The sequence below is a fragment of the Sipha flava genome, unplaced genomic scaffold (genome assembly GCF_003268045.1).
Source record: "Sipha flava isolate LNK unplaced genomic scaffold, YSA_version1 166_pilon_pilon, whole genome shotgun sequence".
Taxonomy (NCBI): Eukaryota; Metazoa; Arthropoda; class Insecta; order Hemiptera; family Aphididae; genus Sipha; species Sipha flava.
Window position 1 is genome coordinate 242,430 of NW_020271849.1, and position 14,290 is coordinate 256,719.

Genomic DNA, 14,290 nt, shown 5'->3' on the forward strand with positions numbered 1-14,290 from the left:
ATGCGAACGGAGGAAAAAAAAATGAAACGCATTCGAGATCACGGCGATGGCTCTTATGGCCGTTATTGAGCGCGGGTTACGGGTGTAAAAAGAATAAAAAAAGAAAACATGATTTGTCACGGGTAATAAGCGCGATTTAATTTATTTTTATACTTGTACGCCGGGCGGTTTTTATCTCTTTGTATGGATATTATTTTTTTTTCCCCAAAAGTACCAAGGTTCGAGAGAAACGCGGTGCCGCCGCCTGGTCATATCGCGTCATACAAAACGGTTTTCCGAAAAAAAATTCCGCTACATTAAGTTCTCCGAAACGGGCGCATAATGTATGTTAATGACGAGCCACTTGTATTTTCCGAGACATTTGTTTCTGTCGTTCGGCTCTCTCACGCAGTTTGATGGTTGGTTGATTTTATGGTTGTGTTTTGCGTCGAACGGGGGTGCGCACCACTTTTCCGGACACGAGTCCGGGGATTGAAGACAGAAGAAAAAATAATACTTGCATACACATATATATATATATATATATAAATGGGAAAATTACATAAGGGGCTCAATACGTCGGTTCAGCCGCCATCGATTCGATATTGCGGAATGAAACTAGTTGCAAAGTATTTTTCTTTCTTTTTTTTTCTTATTCGCTCTTCTGGACCGTCCGACTGGAATGGAGAGAAATGGATGATTTATGAAAGTCGTACGGAACCCTATATGCGAGGTCACAGGACACCCAATGGTCGTGAAAAATGAATGCCATATTACGCAGACTGCTGCACAGTGTATCATAGAGCCGATAAGGGAAACTATTGGCGATGTAATCATATACTTAACACTGCAGCAAAGCCGCTGGACGTAACGAGGGTGTGTGATGAAAAAAATTACAAATGTACCACCGTGTGTGTAGTGCACCGTACACCAATAATACCGACTAATCTGGTTTTTCGAGCGGCCAAGGGTTGAAACAGGCAGTTACATATCGGTGGCCGAAGCGAAAAGTTCGCTTATTGTCAGTCATGCGTGATGCGACGCTGAATAGAAAGGATTTGATTAACTGTTTTGAACTTGAAAGTGCCAACGGTCGCATGGGAAAAAGTTACGCCAATGCTTCATCATCGTGCAAGCAATACATCATCGGGTGGCCGTAAACTTCAGAAACTCTCGTTCACGTATATTATAAGTCGTCGCGATGGAAAATCGTACAAAATAACCAGCTGGTATCGTATACAGGAGTTGTTTCAGTTTAATTGTTTCCCTTTATGATTCAGTGACGACTGCGAATTTAAATTCGTACAAAAATTAAACACCCCGTTTTCGAACTTCACTGAGAAAGACGTGGTTGGCTTTGGGTGGCTATCATGGGCGTATTTTAGGAAGGAAAGGACGATTTCCCCTTTCCTTCTGAATCCGTATTTAAGGAATTCATTATATGTGAGACACACATTTTAAATTTTTTTAATGTAAATCCTTTTATAACGAAATCAAATTACGCGTGGCTGTGAATAATGAATTGGGCTTTTTGTTAGGTCTATCCTTAGTGAAAAATCGAATAAAACACAAGCGTAACTTTCAGAACACAGTCAGGTGTTAAAAAAGAACTACACAATAGTCAATTCTAAGTGGATCCGGTATAAGATTAAAAAAAAATCAACTACAAATATTAAAGGATTCACCTGATTTTACTTGTACATTTTATGCCTGAATTAAAGAAAAAATTTGAGTCCCCCCCCTTAGAAGTAAGTCTAAATACGCCCCTGGTAGCTATATAGTTCGTTTTTCGACTTTGGACGTCGACTACTACGCATAAAGTACTCGTAAATTATTCACCAGGAAACCTTCCCTGTAAAACATTCTATTCATTAGTGAAAAGCGTAATAAATCTGTTTCGTAGTTACCGAGAAAATCGGGCACAAATACGTTAAAGGACATAACCATTTTTTAACCCAATTCCTAGAAAGGATGATGACAAGCATGTCATAGGGTTTAACTCGCACACAATTTCAGTGATTGAAATATGATTCATAATACTTCTACGTCACCTTTTAAAAATAAATTATTTAAAAAAATTTTGATTTTATAACATTTTTCAAATCGAGTGTTCACATACTATAAATATGTAATATAAAATGTACAGTTCAAACGTGAAATCAATGTGTGTATTTACTTTATTAGTACTACCGACATGGTTGCTCCGACATTTTTTTTTTCCAACACTCAAGTACTAATAAGTTTCTGACGCGCAACGATTAATGTATTCAAATAATTCATTCCGAATTATAGCAAAAATATAAGTGCACATAATTATATAATTTCACAACCATAATACTTTTTCGCGTTTGCGCGTCAATAAAATATTAAACTTACATGTTTACTGGGTTTGACAAAACAACAGTGCGATGATGAATACCGTAAAAATAATGTTAAAGTTCTCAAAGTTTCCAAGCGCACCAGGTGTACCAACGCAATAAATATGAGGTATGGTACACGTGCATGTAAGATGTGATGCACGTGTGTTCTATTTATACACCCCTATCTGAACACATAGACACGCACATTTTATCAAATATATATAAACGCGTAATCCCAATGAAGGACGACGGGATGAGATAGAGGGATTGCGTATTACGCAACAATACGGTCATCTATTCTTCGCGGAGCTTGTAACTCTCTCTATACACACGCGCGATCGAGGGACGAGGAACGGACACAGATGTGCAATTTTAATGAGCTTTCAATTAGGGTCCGTATACAACACCCCAACGGTCAGCGAGACAAAAGCTCTACGTTTGTTGCTGCGACGAAAACCTTGTACGGTGCAATACGCGCGATTATTGCAGCAGGACTTTGTCGTATTGCCCCGAACAATACGGAAAATTATACAATGATCTCATCTGAATTTTCCATAATTTCTAGCGATTCTAGGCCAAAATTGCGTGAAAAATAATAGCGAATTGATAAATAGTGAATGCAAAATAGTGATATAAGAATAAACGAAGTTTACATTGTTACGAAAACCAAAAGAGCGAAATATTATTTATTTATGTTATTTATGTTTTATAATTTATTTTATATTTAAGTTGATTAAAATGTTGCAAACAAAAATAAACCAAGATTATTTTTATTCACAGATTTTTTTTTTGTCTTAATGCTATAAAAATATGTATTAATTAAAAATTACAATCCTTACATCTGTAAGCTCAAGTTATACGCGATACCTTTCAAATAATTAATATTGTCATTAGTATTATAAGATGAAGTTATACTTCTAATTTTTTCTGAATAATTTATATATATATATATTTTTTATTAGAAATTTTTGTTCCGGCAATGAATTGTTGGTGTTTAACTTCCGATGAATATTGCTGTTCCTTTAACACATCAATAAATCTCCATACGGTTGGATGATATGCCCCTTAAACAATTGAAATTACATTATTACACTATATTGACTGATATCTAAGAAATATTATAGTTATTTCCCAAACATTCAATATATTTTAAATGGCTATAATTCAGTTTCGCTAAATTTTTTTTCGATATTTTGAATTCACTATTTTTTCTCTCGTTGTTTTTGTCACTGTTAGTAGGTCATATGAATAGTAAATTAAAATATCTACTATCGATAACTACATCAAATGATTTTCAACGTAGAAACATGTCGAAACCACATTATTTATGTATGGTGACCGGTCAGAATATCTTCAAAATAATATCTTTGGTCGAAATATCTTTAAACAAAAATTACTGAACAAAATATCTTTTTATTTATTTTTTTATCGGCTTATTACATTTTATTGTATCTTCGATCTAAATTTTATATTTTATTGCAGAAATGTAATACGTATTTTAAAATAGTCGTTCATAGTTCGCAATACGAAAACTAGAAGGTGATCTCCGTCACTATATCATGATAAAAAAATAGACATTTGTGAAAAATCGCTCTGAAATGTCAACAGTTCAATATTTAAGGGTTTATCTGATAATCTTCAGTATTAATCACTAATTTAACAAAACAATTAACAATTCTACGATAAATGATTCCCTATAATAATAAGTTTTATTTTTAATTATTTATTTATTTATGTATTTTCTTTTCTCTTTTTACTCTTTCTATACTATTTTTATTATTCATAATATATTATTATCGTATTAAATAATACATCAAAAAATAGGCACATAATTACTTATAATTTGTGATTTTTATAAATATATAATTGATTTATAAAATACGCATACTTTAAAAAATTGTGAATCAGTTAATCAGTTTAAAAGATATTTTTATCAAAGATATTTTCACAATAGAGACTATTTTGACTAAGGTATTTTGACCGAAGATATTATAACATGGAACCTTTATGTATACAGATTAATTTAATAACATATATATTCTATATTTATTTCTTTATGTTCTATGGAAATATCTGACAAAATTATTTTCATGAACAGTTACTTTAATGCAATCATTGCAAACAGCTGTTTTTGGATTTTGAACGACAAACCTAATTGACTTAAATTTAAAAATTAAAAAAAATTTTAAATTTTAATTGACTAATGGTAAATAATAAAGATATATAATATAAAGTTTACGGACTATGTTACAGTTTATAATACACAATATATTTTTTGAACTTCGAACCGTTAGATTACAGGTACTGATACAGGTCAGAATAGTTCACCAAAGTGAATAGTTCATTTAAGCTATTTGTTCACGAATTTAACATTTCTAGGCGGAACGCATATGATAGCGTTTACAGCCAAGACGGTTGGTCGAGAGCCACGAAATAAACGTAATTTTTTTTTCACGGACCAGTGTTTTGTTTGATGGACGAGTATCCGATTTTTTTTCTCGACTTTCTTCTTCGTCCCGACGTCAAAAATCGAAATCGATATTTTTTATTTACGTTTCTTCTCTAACGCCGCCGCAGCACGTAGGTAACGTACACAATTATTATTAAATTATTACTTTACGTACAGTAATTCACGTGGAGAAAACTCGGATACTCGCGCGATCCCGTGTGTCGTAAATAACCGTGTTTAACGTAGCGTTGGAATGATATTTGCGTTTTTAATAGAAATATCTAAAACGACCGTTTTGTTTATTTATTTTGTTTTTTTTTTTTAAATTTATCCTCGTGCAAACAAAATATGATTTCGGTATTAGGTACTGAATGTTCAAAAAATCCCGTTTTGTACGTGTCGTCGTTCAACGTACGTTAGGTCCGGTGTACGCAGACGTCATAGGACGCATCGTTTAATTTATGCAAATATCGTCAAATTTATGATATTTACTGTATAATGAATACAACATTATTAATCCACGACGCATGATTGCGTTCCCGAGAAACAGTTTGCCTAGCTATTTTTTTTTCTCTTCGACTAGTCGTTTAATTTCGTGAACATTTCTCGGAAACCATAAACTTACACGTTATTTTAACAATGTCCATTTTTTATAATACGTATTAGTCTACATAAAAAATATATTATAGTTTAATACGGCACACAGTATGTCCTACGGGGATTATCGACATCTTCTGGGTTCAAAAATCATGTCGAATCCTGTTACGTTTAATTGTTTTATAATAAGTCTGGTGATTGAAAAAATTCAAAAGCATAGAGTTTTTCGATAACTTTCAATTTGCACGGCCAATTGAAATTACATAAATCGGTTCGGCTTTCCGTAGGTATGCGGTTTGGCCGTGTCGTCGTCGGTGGCCGTCAAAGGACGTGGTGCGCGGCGGCAAAACCCAATCCCATCACAATTCTGTGCGCATCTCCAACCTGTACCGCGGCGGCGTCGTAACACAAATATTAATAACGACGACGACGACGTTTTATAAATAATAATACGGTGCGCGTACACGGGCGACAAAAATCGGATATTTACGATTGGCGATAATCCGTCCACAAAACACGACCGTATCTCTGGGAAGAAACCCGACGACGGTAATCGTAAATGAATTCAATTAGCGGCGGCGTGTTTTCGGCGGTCGACTAAAATAATGTGAAAAATAATAAACGGCCTGTATTACTATAAATACACACACACACACACACACACACACGTATATTAATTTACCGTACACGAACGTATATTAAATACGTGTCTGCGTGCGTGAGCGTTTATTATAGTTTATGTGTGTGTGTGTGAACCTTTCGCGTACAACCTGGTAATAGGTAATAACATTATAACGTCGGATTACGGTCGCAGCGTGAGACGGAACGATATTTCTGACGGCGGCGGCGGCGGGGCGGTTGGCCGTCCGTCGTCGGGAGACCGACAAAACTGCTGCGTGATGGCCGAATAAACATGTCAACCCCGTCGTCGTCGTCGTCGTCCCTGGGCGGACGAAAATGCGTCTCTCCCTGCCACCCCATCCCCCTCGTCGTCACGAATATCGTATTTATCATACGCGGGGCCGCGCAGTACGTATAATAATAATAATAATAATAATAGTAATAATACCTATGGTGATAATAAAATAAAACGCGTTTAATTAAAAGGCGGTTTTTTTTCTCTCGTTCTTTTTCGTGTTTTTTTTATTATTCTTATTATCTCCGTCTCCTGTCCCCGCTCTTGTTCCTTCTTTCTTCACCCTTCCGCCACTTGCGGTTCATCTTTTGCTGCCGCCGACGGCGCCGCCAAGTCACCAAACACACACACACATCGAACATAATGCATTTCAAAGTATATACATATGTGCACATGATGATATACGCATATAAATCGTACGTAAAATGCGGTACCCCTGCGCCGTGGTAATAACCGTGGTACGGGTGTGTGTGTGTGTGTGTGTGTGTGTCACATAACGTATCGGAAAATATTTTTAACGCACGTCGGCATACCAATAATGATACACGTAATTAGGTTTCACTGCGTACGTTTTTTTCCTGTTCGTCTTCTCCTGCGCGCCCCTCCGAGACGAAAACTGCACCGATGACGCGCCGCGTTTCCACCGTGTATATAATATTGAATTTATGCATTTATTTTTATTTCTCTCGCACCATACCGTATTATTGGCGCGACGCGGAGGCGCTTGATGGCGTACGTTTAAATATAAAACTCGTACAGAAATACGTAGCTTATTTTCGTTTCGATTTACACGTTTTTTTTTAACGGAAATGCCGTCGCCACGATAACGAATCAGAAACTCGCTGCGATTTCTGCAACACGCGTAGGAAACATCGAACGCGCGCGTTGTTATTACAACTCAAACCGCCAACAATGTACGGGATACGGCGCAATTAATTGTATTCATCGTGGCTGTACACGACTGTTGGTCACAGTACACGGCGTGTACATGTCATAGATTATTTTAACGAAATCATGTTGAACATTGTAGTATGGCGTTACGGTTATGTCCTGTCGATATTGGAACCGTGGTTGATAAATCGACGACCACGTGCGATCGTATGAAAATATTACGCTCTACACCCGTATTGACTTGGATTCAATTTCAATTCAATACGGAACAAGTATAACAATACTTGTTCCGTACAGCGCTGGCACGCTTTTATTTATAAATTGCTATTGTACTTCGATTAGCTCGTTGCCACTTAAATTTACATCTATGTTTTTTAATCAAAATAGCCTTACTCACGTTGAACGTAACTCATCATCGTTTCTATTTCTGTTTTGAGTAGATGATACTGATGTCAAACTTTTTTCAACGCTATAAAATCGATTACCCAACAACGTCACGTCAACAACAGCACGATTTATAATAAAACTATTATAACCGTTATGGTGATGCCTGCCGGTGGAAGTTGCAGATAAGCCTAATAAATTGTTACGTAAGCCTTGAATTGTGTGTCTCTTCCGTTAGGTATTTTCTCGCAACATTATAATCTAAATACTTCAATACTTCGATGGCGCATTGTAAAAATACAATCAAAAGCGAATCTCTTATAACATTTTGTATGCTCGTCATATACGTTAATGAGCTTTTCAAATACTACGGTTGCTTATTTAAACTCTGTTATTCGAAGAAGAAATAAGACACTGTTCAAAAACAAAATAAAGCTTATTTGCCCTGTTTCCAAGTACGAAAAACTACAAACACGGTTTAATAAACAAAGTACGATATTAAACCAGTGACTGCGTTTAAAAAAACATACCACGTCGTTAACGTCAAATTACTCGAATAACTACTCGAAGTTTCCATTCACACGGTTAGCGAGTAATATTTTATAATTATTTTGTTTTCGTTCAACCGAATTATAATCTGTGATTCAATATTTTTTCCGTCGAAAAATTTACATTTAATATTCTTATTATTATTTTTAAACTTCGCTATTGGCTTATTAAATTTTTTTATGGTTTCTTGCACAAGTAGAACACGACGATATGTATGTATCTAGATCTCATAAAATTATTGTTTTTTTTCTCTTTCTATAACAAGTCATTAACTGCGAACATCTTCGCATTAGGTAATTTCAATCGGTGTTACACGGAGTAAACTTGTTTTGGCATCATATAATCAGGAGATATCTGAGAATATGAGATTATGACGATGAAAAACATATCAACATGCAAGAGTATTAATTTTAAATGGAAAAAGTTGTTTCAACTGTATCATCATTATATATACATATATATTCATATTATACAGCAATGTTATAATTACACGTGGTGTTTGGTTTTCATCTCTCAAACAAAGGCATCGTTTTAATATGTACGATTAACATAATCAAAGTAAAGCGAATAAAACTAAAAACCTTATAAAGTGAAAACTTATTATTCACCATGTTTGGGATCGGTTAAAATATTTTATACAATTAATTTGAAAAAACTAACATTTTTTTTTTTTTCTTTAATTCTATCGCGTCGTATATTTGATGAAGCTACTAAATTGTTTGAACAAGAAATTAAAAATATTTTTATTCATTTTAACTTAATTTTATTGCCGTTCATTAATCGTGGTATACGATTTAAACCATGACTTAAATGAATACTAGGTATAAACAGAGATAAAACATTTTTTTTTCCAATAAGAAAATATTTTGATATATATTATATTATATTTGATAGTGAGCAAAACATATGGAACAGAAGGAAAAATATTGAACCAATGGAATTTACTGAAGTTCCATTATTAAAGAGTTGTATTAAGTGTCAAAGACTCAAGTGGTTTAGTCCGTACTATGCGAAAAACAGAAACTACTAGTAAAAGAGCAGCAATCGAAAGGCAGCCGACTGGAAAAACCCGAAAGGAAGTCCTAGGAAGCGATTGTTGGATGAAATAAGAAAGGATTTAGAAACACTTGAAGTAACAGATTGGGAATCGTAATTTCAGGATCGTAATGTTTAGAAAACGGTAACGGTAGTGGCCAAAATTCTTACAGTATTGTAAAGCCAAGAAGAAGAAGAAGAATAAAATGTTCATGTAATTTACATTTAATATTTAATATCATGTAAATAATTGATAGTAATTAATTAACTAGATTTAAAAAATGTAAAAAGTCGCCTTTTAATGAGTAATTATTTAATGTAATTATTTTTGATGTCATTTAAAGTTTTGTGAGCATGACTAATAATATTTGTACATTTATTGTTTCATTCACGCGTAGATTTTGTCTTCTGAATAACGGCCGCTTATCGCGGACCAATCAGACGATGACGATCGTACCGCCACGAATATACGATGATCTGGTGTTTCGCTGTTTTTAAGTATATCCTAAAAGTGTTTAACTTGTAATCATTAATAAAGTACATAATACATTGATTATTTTGGTGTCCGTACTTGTTCGCCCGGTGTATTAAACTATCCTTACAATCGCGTCCGTAAACCGTACAGCCCCGGCGACGTTACTACAACAATATTCGATCCCCGTTGTTGTTTTCGATTCGTACGACATTTTACGTCGCAGTGTCTACAGGGTGCACACCATATGCGCAACAGGGGGGAGGGCAATAGGGTTTTTAGTACCCCTGAATTCAAATGTGGCACTCTTGTTTTTTTTCTTCAGATCTATGTAATCTATTGTAGTTACAGTTAAATACCATTTTATTTTATTTACAGCGATTTCAGCACCCCCAATATTCGAGTTCTAGTTACGCCCACGGTGCACACGTTTGCGGGGCTGAGGTTCGAAGGGTGTAATATTATCGCGCATCCATGTGACACCGTCGGCGCGCACGGTGTACACGTATAATGATAGCGGGCACGAGGACGAGCGAGTTCAGCGAACCGTGAACCGGTGTCTGTGGCTAATTCGCCGTGAACGCGCGGGGAGTAAATCTCTCCTCTCCGACGACGGGCGTGTGTCTCCTTGGATACAAGCTCGGCCAGGGCTTTTGACATCGGTCTGGAAATACCTGTCGACAGGTGAAAGAGTTCGAATTGATTTCCTGTCAGGAATGCGTCCCCATCGCCGTCCACGTCGCCGTCCTTGTGCGCGTGTGTCCGGGAACGGGTCGAGATCAAAACATCTGTAGACACTAGGGGTTCTCGTGGTCACAATAAGGAAATGGCGCACGTGTTATAGGCATCAATTTTTCTCCTGCCCGATCACGGGAACAATTTCTAAGCGATTCGGCGATAAACGAGAATAACAATGTCGGAAGCCCACGCCGTACCTAATTACCGGTTTTCAAACTCGTTTTAAAAACGATAAATTATACATAAAAGTTTCATTTACGATTTAAAGAGAATTTAGTAAACCGTATAATATGCTTGGAAACCTAAAATTATAAAACCTTATGTTCTATATTTTTTAGACCAAGAGCCTACTAGTTTGCCGCCGCAGTTGATATGATAATAATAGTACTTTTCGTTGGGATTTGGTACCAAATATACGTACATCTAAATGTATTTATAAATAATCTAAATAGCATGCATAATTATGTACAAGTATAACAGCCAATAAGTAAGGATTTTTCCTAAATCGCATTTCTAATGGACAAAACAGTTTTGAGCTCTGGATGTATACATTTTTCACCTTTCGGTTTTCTCGGGAAATATTTTATTTTACATGTTGATTTTAACGATTAGCGATATAGGTGTACATCAAATAATATAATATGTATTAACGAAATATCGTTAAAATATTCATCGATTGTGGGTTTAACATATTTTATTTATTTATTTTTTTTACATCGAAACTGTTCCAATTTTAAATATCAAAATATTTCCCGAGCGTGATCGTGTAATCCAGCTAGTATTTCGATAAAAATAACACTGGTTGGCACTACTTGGCACACTAATGGTTCGTTCATCTTGTTGTGTTCAGATAAATATTAACACTTTTAGCGTTGTAAAATCACGTCAAAAATAAAACCATAGGGCAAGTAGATCTTATCTCTACCGCGGCCCTTGTATACACCCTTGCGTTCGTGTTTGGACGGCGAGGAATCGGTAGGGTCAATGGACAAAAGCGTCAAGGTACATATTATAATGTAGTATCGGAGGAACGCATTGTGCGAGGAAAATATTATATTTATCATACGTACGTCTGTAGAGGAATAAAGTAATAACGACGGGACGAAAGGCCCTCTCGAAAGTGTCCGGTCAGTTTTCCAGGTGGACCGGTAGCTGACAAATTGCGTTTCTTTGTCCGCGCAAACCCTCAAAACCGTCCACCCCCACGCGCACGCATGACACGTTTTGCCAGGGTCGGATCTCTGGAATGATTTCCGCGCGCCGCGCGATGAACGGGGACGAGGGTGGATTTGTGATTTCAGAAATACATATTTTATTAACGTTAACGTTTTTAGTGGTCGTTGTCAACGGCATTGTTGTCGCGCGCGATTTGAATGCGCTTCAAGACCGTGCGGGAAAACGTTTGTGCGTAATACAAAGGTTAGATTCTATAGGAATCACAATGTACGAGTGTACACTTGCGCGTATTTTTCGGTCGAATCAATATTTAAAGTTATTATTATCGTCATCGAGGATCGCGAAGAATACGCGCGCGCACACACACATTGTCAGCCGGCGACAATACGCTGCCCGCGACAACCCCCTCCACCTGCCCCTCGGTCCACGGGGACCGAACAGAAGCCGGCCGACGACAATACCGTACAACGGCCGCGAACACGTCGGCCGCGGGGGCGTGTTATTGTTGTACGACAACAATAATAATATTTAACATTCGGTGTACACATTTTTATTTTTTCCTTCCACAACTCGCCCGGATTCCTGTTCGTTATTATCGCGAGATTTCGCCCCTGCGCGCACGGTCCCGCGGCCGACGTCGACGGGCTAAGATTTAATACGGATTTCTCGCCCTCCGCAGCCCATTCAACGAAATCGAATTTCACTTCAAGCGCACAATACTCGAAAACGTCGTTTGTATTGAATACTTCGACCGACGTGCATATTTTACCACACACACACACACATACACACACACGCGCGCGCGCGTGTGTGTGTGTATGTGTGCATAATAGCGGTAACGACGGACATCCTGTTCGTTTGTGTCGAACCCGTTTGGCACGGAAACATAATATAATAATACGAAATCATAATGGTGTGCAATATGTTATCGCGGTGACCAATAGAAATTCAGCGCACGGTACGTTTGCAATAACTACAGGATAACCGTTCGCTAGGATTTATTCGTTCTTTTTCGAATCTCGTCGAAACGCCCGATACGTGTTTTCACGATATCTCATACAAACGCGGTGATATTCGTAGCGTTATTGTTATTGTTAAAAAGTCACCTGTACAATTATTACGGGTTTTGCCGTGTCGGTTTACTGTTGAATCGATTTGTTCAAAGGTATTGTGTTATTCGTAGCAATGTTCAAGTGCTAACCGTTGCAGCCACAGCGACGCTGATTGTCAAACTCCGGTACATAGTAATTCTTTCCAGCACGTCTGTAAACAATTTTTCGATCATTATTATTTTAGTGACGTGTCCGATTAGTGTTAATTAGATATTGATAAAAAAATTATTCGGAGAAGAGAAAATTATTAGGTCAGAAAGGTATCCACATCCTTATACCAGATAATTAGAGGATACAAGGGGCAGTAAGGTTTTTATACGATATGGTTGTGATAATACTTTTTGCCAATAAAGCATATTTTTATGTATTATCGACTAGTCAACGTAAAATTATAGTACTTTTGAATTCCGTACAACGTGCCCCAATGGTCGAGAATTAACGTTTCAAAAGACATTGCGAAATTAAATACACAAATGCTAAACGATTTCATAAAATAGTGTTTAACCATGAGCGCAGAGTAATATATTTATATTTATTTTAAAAGAATTGTTCCTTAAACAAGAATTAATCATTTTTAATGAATTTAATTCAGGTTGAAATATTATAATAAACAAGAGCAATAAAAAAAAAATGAATTCCTCTTGCCGCCTGTTGAATGATTGTTGAAATTTTATTATTCATTTTTCAGAGAGCTTAGCAATTTCAGCTTAGCATTTCAAATAAAAAATAAAACATTTAATTTATGATATATATATATGATATAAAAATGTACTTAGCTTAACCCACTTTACTTAAAAATATTAGAGGATAAAAACTACCATATTTCTTTTAACCGAAAAAAAATGTAGTACATTTTTCATTGCAACTGTAAATTATGTAATTCATTCGCTTTTTGTTGTTATATTAAACACTTACTTTTAACTGTTATTTTGTTTACAGTGCATTTAATACGATTTAACTGTCAAAAATTGTTTTACAAAAATTTCAAAACTTGATTTCAATCAAATTTTTTGTTAAAAAACAGAATAAAAATAATTTTCTCAAGTTAAAAACTGACTAACTTCAGAGTTAAAAACATTCCAACCGACAAATTTAAGCAAAGAAACCTTGCCAATGCTGATGATATTTTATATTACTGTTGACGATTGCAATACTTAATTTCAGTTATTCGCAATAACAATACAAATAATATTATCCGTTACAAGTAAAATATTAAACCATTCGGAGTGGAGGAAAAACTTATTGTAAACTTCTTTCATTGTTACGAATCAATCTATACAAAAAATATGTATGTACAAAATATAATGATAACGAATCACCACTGTATTCACTACTGCCGATAACATTAAACGCGTTGCATTCTTTCCAATGCCGAACATTCGTATTTCATTCGTTTGCCAACTCTAACCGTCTTGATTAATGTTCGGATTTGTTTTGTCTTTTCTCGTTTTTTAACCAGGCGTGAAAGTCGCCCGTATAAATTACCAACACAGCGTTTTTTTTTCTTCTCTCGCGCTCGTAGATTTGCATTCGGCGAGGGAACGAAAAAAGTATTAACAATCTTTTCTGCGCGTTGTTTCTGTAACGAAACCCTTTTGTCACGGTCGTGAACCAGACGATAATTATTTTACC

The 14,290-nt window shown here is 35.9% G+C and overlaps 1 long non-coding RNA gene across 3 annotated transcripts in view; it reads right to left on the minus strand.

Moving 5' to 3' along the window:
- The window catches only part of LOC112679672, a 120,745-nt gene that overhangs the window by 30,548 nt on the left and 75,907 nt on the right, over positions 1–14,290 (minus strand). For all 3 annotated transcript variants that reach the window (XR_003148237.1, XR_003148236.1, XR_003148238.1), the window contains exon 3: positions 12,653–12,809. This is a non-coding gene — a long non-coding RNA (uncharacterized LOC112679672). The remainder of the gene's footprint in view (positions 1–12,652; positions 12,810–14,290) is intronic.